Source organism: Apodemus sylvaticus, chromosome 7 (assembly GCF_947179515.1).
Source record: "Apodemus sylvaticus chromosome 7, mApoSyl1.1, whole genome shotgun sequence".
In the NCBI taxonomy this organism is placed as follows: Eukaryota; Metazoa; Chordata; class Mammalia; order Rodentia; family Muridae; genus Apodemus; species Apodemus sylvaticus.
In genome coordinates this window covers 39,489,678-39,498,649 of record NC_067478.1, presented here as the reverse complement: position 1 = coordinate 39,498,649, position 8,972 = coordinate 39,489,678, and the positions used below count along the sequence as shown (strand labels likewise).

The 8,972-nt window shown below is 39.3% G+C and overlaps 1 pseudogene; it reads right to left on the bottom strand.

The window, feature by feature from the left end:
- Positions 1–4,306: 4,306 nt before the first annotated feature.
- Positions 4,307–6,959, bottom strand: LOC127689689 (protein LLP homolog; annotated as a pseudogene).
- Positions 6,960–8,972: the final 2,013 nt, after the last annotated feature.

Below are 8,972 nucleotides of genomic sequence, written 5' to 3'. Positions count from 1 at the left end.
GTAGAGATCTCTCACTTCCCTTTTTAAATTTCCATCTAAATATTTAATTTTGGAGGCTACCATGAATGCGAATGTGTCCTTGATCTCCTTTTCAGCTTGCTTTTTATTGGTTTATAAAAAGATTTCTGATTTTTAAAGTTGAATTTGTATTCTACCACTTTTCTGAAAGTATTGCTTATAGCTGTTAGGGTTTTGGAGATCTATACTTAAACAAATCATCACCTTACAATAGGGATAATTTTAGTTTTTCTATTTCTATACACTTGGGTGACGGTTCTGGGTTAGATTCAGTAAGTCAGAATGCATATATGACTGCTATCCCTGGCCTGGGTCTGGGGGTAGGCAGCAGGGACAAATGGAACCAGATTTACCAAAAGAAATATCAGTTACAACTTCTACCTGGGTCTTGAGGAATTTGCAGATACAGAGACATGAGTCAACAGTCCCATTTCAGACTAGTCCAGAAAGCAAATGGATCTGGCTACTACTTGGGTCTGAAACGGAGAAGTGAGATGGGCTAAGGGTCCTAGATGAGAGTAAACAAGACATCCCAAGACTGTAGATTTCTCCTGTCTCTGGATCTACATGGTCTGAATGGATGGGCAGAGTTGCCCAGGTCACACTTAGGAAGGGGAGTTGTCTTTTCCAAAGAAATGGATCACTCCACCAAGTCCAATGACCTGAAATTGAAATCTCCAGAACATATATGAGAAAAGGGGAGAAACAGTTCTTACAAGTTGTTCTCTGAAACACAAAAGTAGCCCACTAAACAAAATACATGTGAAATCTTAATTTAGTAATACACAATCAAGATGGATTATTATGATACTTTAGGTTCCCCCTGTCTTGAAATGTAGTATTTCTGTTACTCATATCTCTCCAGATCTTTCTTTAGTTTGCCTTCAAAAAAGATAGGCTAGCAGCAACCTAAGCAACTTGCTCATTAGGTCTAGCCACATGCATTTCTAAGTCAACACATTTTTACCCACACCAAACAAGGACGGTGTAAGCAGTACTCTGTTCTGACTGTCACTTTCTGTTTCTTAGATATACTGGAGAATTCTGACAACATCCCTAAACCAGATGTCAATAAAAATATCTCAGAGACTATGGAATCGGTAAGAAGGTTTTTCTTTAAGATAGAAATGTTACTTTGGCGATTTTATTTTTCAGTCAAAATCCCATTTTAACAACAATGTTGAGCAGAGTTATCTTTGTTCTTAAGAGACTTAGCCTAAGCAGGGGAAGCAGTGGAATTGTACTAGCTGGGTCTTGACCAGGTAGTACAATTCCAAGCACCAAGTAGAAGAGCATCAAAGTACCCAATGTCAAATATCACAGCCTATAAAAGGTGATGGGACCTTTTATTCTGAAGAAAATGGTTCCTCTTTTGGAAAAATTGATACATTCCATTTAGAAGATGACAAACATGTCAGGGTCCCTTGACTTACATGCAGTATGTTCCACAAAACTCAGTTTGGAGGAAGGGTCATATGTCCAGGTGGGGATGCTGAGTGGTAAGGCTTAACACATGAGTAGTACTATAAATAATTGAGACCATATTGCAGAAAAGTTTAATTTCACAGTTTTGTTCTAAAGATGATGAAGTGTGTTGTAGTGTGACTTAGAGAACACTGGGCAGAGGACAGACAGAGAGTGGTAGTTAATGTGGCCTTTGACATAGGACAAGTGTGAAATGACCCAACTAAGTAATCCCAATCTTCTGTGAAACCATCACAGAATGTACTGACACATAATGTTTCACTTGAAGATACTTACTTATGTTGATTAGCATTTAAAACATGTTGATAGATTTTTTCAAAGACCCATGCAAACGGAAGCTAGTGTGACCTACACTGCATACCCTTTTTTCTCCTTTAAATTTCAGGAGGAAGCAAGAAAACGCAGACACAGTATGTATTTCCAAGTCTCTTAAGACACATTTTAGAAAACAATTGTGTAAATATTGAGTATACTTATATTTGAATGCATCACTATAATCTAAGCCACCTCTTGGGAAGAATTTGTATTTTGTCTTTAAAAATAGTAGTTTCCTAACTTAAAAATATAGGGTGAGTTCATTTGTGTAGACTCGATGGATCCAGCTATGATCCCTTGTAGTTAGTTTGGGATGGTGTATACCAGGTTGCATCTAAACCCATTTTTGTCCATGAGATTTTTCCAAATCTCCATTCTTTCCCTTTAGGTAGCTATTTTTTGTCATTTTCTCTTTTTTTATAAGCATTTTTTATTCGATATATTCTTTAATGTAAATTGTTGTTTTAAATCTTACTTTTTTAATGCCTTTCTGAATGGATTGTTTAGAGTAATTATTCTATTTCACACAGTATGTCTAGGGTTTTCTATGTAATAGTGAGCTAAGGATTGGAATAAGTTTTAACTGTATAGAACCAACAGTTAACCTAGTTTTGTTCTGGGATTCTGTTACTCTGGAAGGTAGCTTCAATACACCAGAGGGTATAGAATTCTAAGCTCTATGTTCCTATCTGAACAGAACTCAATGTCTATACAGAGCTAAAATGTCTATACACAGCCATTAACATTTATTGGGTATTACATATCATCCTTTACAAGGACATGTATACACAGTTATGTTGTAGATTGACTAGGTAATTAAGCTAACCTGAGGAAATGCAGTCAGTCATCTTTAATGATCTTCATTGGCCAGTCTGTGCCCCCTGCATGCTCTTTGTGAATGTCTTTACCTGTTTACTTGTTGTTTTTAAGTTTTGTATACTACAGGGAGGAAAGAAGAGAGAGACAGCCCTGAAAAGATTCACACTCCAGGATGCTGAGATTCCGGGACCTTTCTTTCCAGCTTCGTGCTTGACTCTACTTCAATTATAACAACACTGATCTCTTAAAGATTTGTTTCTCGAACTTTATTTGCCTCTCCAGCCTTCCAGAATGTCATGGTCAAGATGTCCTCTGACCTGGAGGCACGAACTTACTCACCACATAGTGACTGGAAGGCAAATAATGCCAGCTAGTTCTCAACATTTCTTATTTCCCTTTGGGCATCCGGATGGGAATTCTTCACCCCAATTCAGCTGGAAGCAGACTGAAGACAATCATTGTCCCAGTTCCTTATGTGAGGTGGATGGTTCTGATTATTTTACAAATTATAGATATGTTATCTTTTTAGGGATACTTTACAAATGTACCTGTGGACAGAGAGGGAGCTAAAGAGCATAAACTTTTGGATTTCTACCTTTCCTTTCCTCTTCTCTATCCTTCTTTCCTAGGTAAAGGAGAAGTGGGTGGAAAAGGAAAAGGGGGATACAGTAATATCATAGAAATTCTAGAAATAGACAAATAGGGATAGGTTAGCAAATGTACTTTCAAGCAAAACATTACATAGCCAGACATTACATTGGTAGAAGTCTTTCTAATTGATATAAAGTTGAAGTTATAATCGCTTATATTGTTACAGAATTTATCTGCCGACACCTGTCTTTGTTTTTGATTAAGATGTGTTATGCTCTACAAGTTCCTCTGCTTAGGCATATGTCATGGAGAGACTGTCCTAGTCTGATGGAAACAGCCTTAGTTAAACATAGATACTGTGTACCATAAATCTCCCACATAATGATTTATGGTCACTGTTTATCTTCCTGGAAATGGTCATGCTTGGTGTTGCTTGCCTTTAAAAGACACTGAGGAAATACACTTGCTGCTGGCATGGTATTCACCAACAGCCTTCCCAGGCCTCTGTTTCTGGAAACTTCTTTCTGCCTTTCCTAAAATCATCCTCACTCCCCCAGTGGTGACTCCCACACTGACTGACCTGCTGGCTCCTGCCAGGTCCCAAGGAGTGATGCTTGAATCTCACTGAGAAGGGGACTTAAAATAGACATAGAGGTGCTTGGAAGGAGGGATTGGGTTGGGGAATGTTTAGGAAAGAGAACAGGAGAGATCAATTATGAGGATGATAGAGGAAAACAGAACTGGGAGAGGGGACTGGAAGTAGTTGTGGGGAGGTAGAAGCATCTCTGGGAAGAGGTAGAAACCTAGGACAGTGGAAACTCCAGGAATCTTTGAAGGTATCTGTACCTAAGACTCCTAGCAATGGAAGATATGGAGCCTGGAAACGCCAACTTCTTCTACCAGAAAAGACTTACAGTGGAGGCTGAGAACACCAAAACAGCCAAACAACATTCAACCCACAATTTGTCCTTCCTACAAGATGTTCAAGAGTAAAGATGAAGCAGAAATTGATGGAGAGGCCAAAGAAATACTGAACATACTTGAGACTCATGACATGAGCGAAAGCCCACTGACACTATTAATCATATTTGGCCATACTTGCAGATAGGTGCCTAGCATAACTGTCATCTGGAAACAGATGAAGAGACCCACAGTGAAACATTAGGTAGACCTTGAATTCTGTGTAAGGCAGGGAGGAAGGATTGAGGGAGCCAAGAAGTCAAGGACACTACAAGAAAACCCACAGAATCAACTGACCAGAACCACTGAACAGACAACATTGATGGGCTGGACTTAGGTCCTCTGCACATATGTAACAGATATGCAGCTTGGTGTTCATAGGGACCATGCCTGAGCAGGGGATGTCAGTGACTTTGTTGCCTGTCCTGAGATACCCGCCTCCTAATTGGGCTGCCTTGTCTAGCCTCAGTAGAAGAAGATGTGTCTAGTCTTACTGCAATGTGATATGCCAATGAGGGTTAATATCCATGGGAGTCTTCTTTTCTGAGAAGAAGGGGATGAGGGATAGTAGAAGGGGAAGTGAGGAGAGACTGGGAGGATAAGAGGGAGGGGAAGATGCAGTTGGGACGTAAAGTTAATTATCAATTAATTAATGAATGGGAAAAAACACTCATGGTGTTGACATTAAAAACAAATTGATCAGTGGAATCAAATCAAAGACACAGTAAGAAATCCACACACACATTGAATCCTGATTATTGATATAAAAGGCAGAAATTCACAATGGTGAAAAGAAAACACCTTCAACAAATAGTGCTGATCTATTTCGATCTGAAGCTATAGAGGAATGCGAATTGATGCATATCTATTTCGCTATGTAAAACTCAAGACAAAGTGGATTGAAGACCTCAATATAAAACAAAATACAGTGTACCTGATAGAAGAGAAAGTGGGGGAAAGGCTTGAACTCATTGGCACAGGAAACAACTTCTTAAACATAAAACCAGTAGAACAGGCACTACAAACAATGATTAACTAATGGGCCTTCATGAAATTGAAAAGCATGTGTATAGAAAAGTACAGCATCAATAGGATAAAATGGCAGCCTTTAGAATAGAAAAAGATTTTCACCAACTCAACATTCAGTAGAGGGATAATATCTAAAATATATGAAAAACTTAAGAATCTAGTCATCAACCAACTAAATAGTCCAATTATAAAATAGAATACACATGTAACCAGAGAATTCTCAATGGAGGAATTATAAATGTCTGAGAAACACTTTAATGTTCAAAATCGTCAGTCATCAGTGAAATGCAAATCAAAACACCTTTGAGATTCCATCCTATACCTGTCAGTGGTTAAGATCAACAACATGAGTGACAGCTCATGCTGGTGATTAGGGGAACAAACCACTATCTCTGGAAGTTGTAATAACTTGTACAAACATTATGGAAATCAATATAGTTCCTCAGAAAACTGGGAACTGATCTCTCAAGACCCAGCTATACCATTAATGGGCATTTACCCAAAGGGTACACTATACCATCATAAAAACACTTGCTCACGTACATTCAAAGTGGCTTTATTCATAATAGCTCAAAACTGGAAACAACATTAAATTTCCCTCAAATGAAGAATGAATAAATTAAATGTCGTACTTTTATTTCCATGCAAATTATCATTTATTATGAATTATTGAAAAATAAACACTTCAAATAAGTACCACTTGTATGATTACTGATGTCCTTTTAAAGAATATTTTAGGTATTAGTTATTTTTGTGTTATTTAGTTATTAGAAGAAACTTGTATATATTAATGTGGGTGCCAGTGAAGGACACAAGCAGGCATATCCCCTCTTGGGAGGGAGCTGGTTTTGAGCTATCCAGCAAGAAACAGAAGTTGAGTCTTCCCCTGGCCCTTGATACCCTGTTTTTGAATGTGACAACATAATAGCTTTCTTCCCAAACTTTGTTGATATGAGCATGTTTAGGCACTGAGTATAATGACCATTTGTAGGATCAAATAAGTATAACCACACTAATGCTCACAATACTCAGTGTTTAGGCTGCTGTATCCAATCACAACCTCAGCATAATATTCTTCCATTACCATAGATATTTTATTCACATTTCTAACACAAATGAGTTATTTTGGTTGTGACTTACATAACTAAGTCCAAACAGCAAACAAATAGCTTCTGTTTTTTTTTTTTTGTTGTTGTTTGTTTTTTTTTTTTTTTCAGACAGGGTTTGTCTGTATAAAAGAGCCCGGAATGTCTTGAAGTTGCTCTGTAGACCAGGTAGTCCTTGAACTCAGAGGTCCACCTGCCTCTGCCTCGAGTTCATGGATTAAAGGGGTGCACCACCATGTCTGGCAACGTTTCCAGACTTTAAGGGTCTATAGGCCAGGCCCTTCGCGACCTTTGTTCTGCATTTCTCCTGTTTCTATTCTCTCTTTGCCTTCAGTCTTTTTCTTAGCCCCTGGTTCATCCACACTGGGTACTGTCCATGCAGGTCCAGAGTCTTTCTGTTCCTCTTAATTTCAGTTCCCATTTTCATGTCATCCTTTTCATCATCCATGTCACACTGCACTTTCTCCTGGCAATATTTGGGTACCACCACAGTTTAAATTTCTTCAACGACTTTCATTAAAGCATCACCATCAACTCTAAGAATACTTTTAAGTCTGTTGATCTCCCTTGGCACATTTTTCTTTCTTTTCTCAGCAAGCATCTTCATTTCCACTTACTCTGCCACCTTTTACCCATGCTTTACTTGAGAAACACCACTGCTCACCATGAGTAATACACCAACAAGAAGAACAGACACTTCCCTCCATAAATGTGGTACTTTTATACTATGGAATATTACACACCTATTTTTAAAAATGACATCATGAAATCTGCAGAAAAAGAGATGGAATTAGAGAAAAACACCCTGAATGAGGTAACACAGACCCAGAAAAAATAGCACAGTATACACTCAATTATAAATGGATATTAGCTCTTAAGTAACTGATAATCATGCTGCAGTCCACCAACCCAGAGAGGCTAATTAGCAAAGAGGGCTCTTCCAGGGACAAAGGTATGTCACTGACAAGGGGGAATTAGGATACGTTTGAGGGGAAACTATGGCAGGTAAGGATGGGAACAGGAGTGATCAAGATCTCAAGGAGGACTGGCGGGAAAGTATGAGAGAGACAACTGGAAATGGATGACATTTGGAGCTGATGTAGACATCTAGTGAAAATGAAATTCCCTGGAATCTACAAAGGTGACCCTAAGCCCATTCTTATCAATGGAGGACTTAGAGCCTGGACCAGCCATATTCCATAACCAGGCTACTTACAGTGGTAGGATTGGAACATGACCCAGTTATAGTCCTTAGACCTACTGCCCCGACCCGCAGGACAGTCAACAGTGATCCTGGAGCTCCCTAGGAAGGGGCGAGGTGGGGGGCAAGAAACACAAAGAGGCAGACAGCAAGTCTGAATCCCGATCAAGCTGTCAAACTTTAATTTTCACACAAGGCCTTATAAAGGCAAGCAAGCAGGTTTAGGAAGGGGTGAAGGGGGAAGTCATTGTATTCGGGGAACAATCTCAGGGGGCTAGCATCATATCTCAGGAACAGTTTCTCAGAATTGTCTCTCAGGATCTCAGCAAAGATTTGGCAGTTGCAGTAGGAACTTGGCATCATATTTCTATCATGAGGAGGTGAAAGGAGTTGCTATGGTAACCTAACCACAGGTAAGCTTCATTTATTGGAGCCCACTTGGGTGAGCTCTGTATGTACTGACCATCTAGCTTACTCGGCTTATCTTTAAACTAGTACATTTCCTATTAAAGGCAGCCTAGAGAAAGCAAGCTGGAAATGGCTGAGAGGAGGGGGTTTTTGAGATCTCTGTGAGAATGGCTCCTGGCAACCTACAATGTATCTGGCCTGAAAGATGTGCTGGGGCAATGGAGAAGAACTTTTGGGAATGGCCAAATCATGACTGGTTTAACTCAAAGCCCACAACTGGCGTCTGGGTAGCCAAGGACCTAGGGTAGGAAAAATAAGTCAATGAAATGATTCCTAGTGGTATTCTGCTATACTCATAGATTGGACCCTAGTTCAATAATCATCAGAGACACTATTCCTAGAAGCTGATGAGAGCCAATGTAAAGACTCAGAGTCATACAGTAGGTAGAGAGAGAGCCCAAATTGGAGTACTCCATTAGGTCTCTCAACTTGGAGCTCAAGGAATCCTATGCAAGTTGGGGAGGAAGAATTATAAGAGCCAGAGGAGTCAAGGGCATTAGGATAATACAGCACACAGAATCAACTAAATAGGGATCCTGGGAGTTCATAGAGACTGAAGCAGCAATCCTGGGGCATTGATCTGTGCTTAGGTCTTCTGCTTTTTGTGGTTTTTAGCTTGTGGCTTTGTAGGACTCCTAACAGTGGACAGAGATCTGACTCTTTTGTCTGCTCTTAACACCCATTTCCTCCTATAGTTCTCCCTTGCCCAGTCTTGGACTGGGAAAAATGGAAGAAGAGGATATGATCTGGCTGTATTGTATTTAAGAACAAATTTTAAAATGCATATATATGAATTTTGTATTTTACCTTATTACATATGAGTTCAAAAGACCACAATAGTTAAATAAGAAAGGATCAATACTTTATAATGCTCTAAATGTGGCCAAGATGAAGGCCTTTTACCCACACCAAAAGTGCATTTGAGGAGTTTGGAACAGAAGATAAGTCACTGAGTTGCTGTTGACTGTTCTACTGTGATT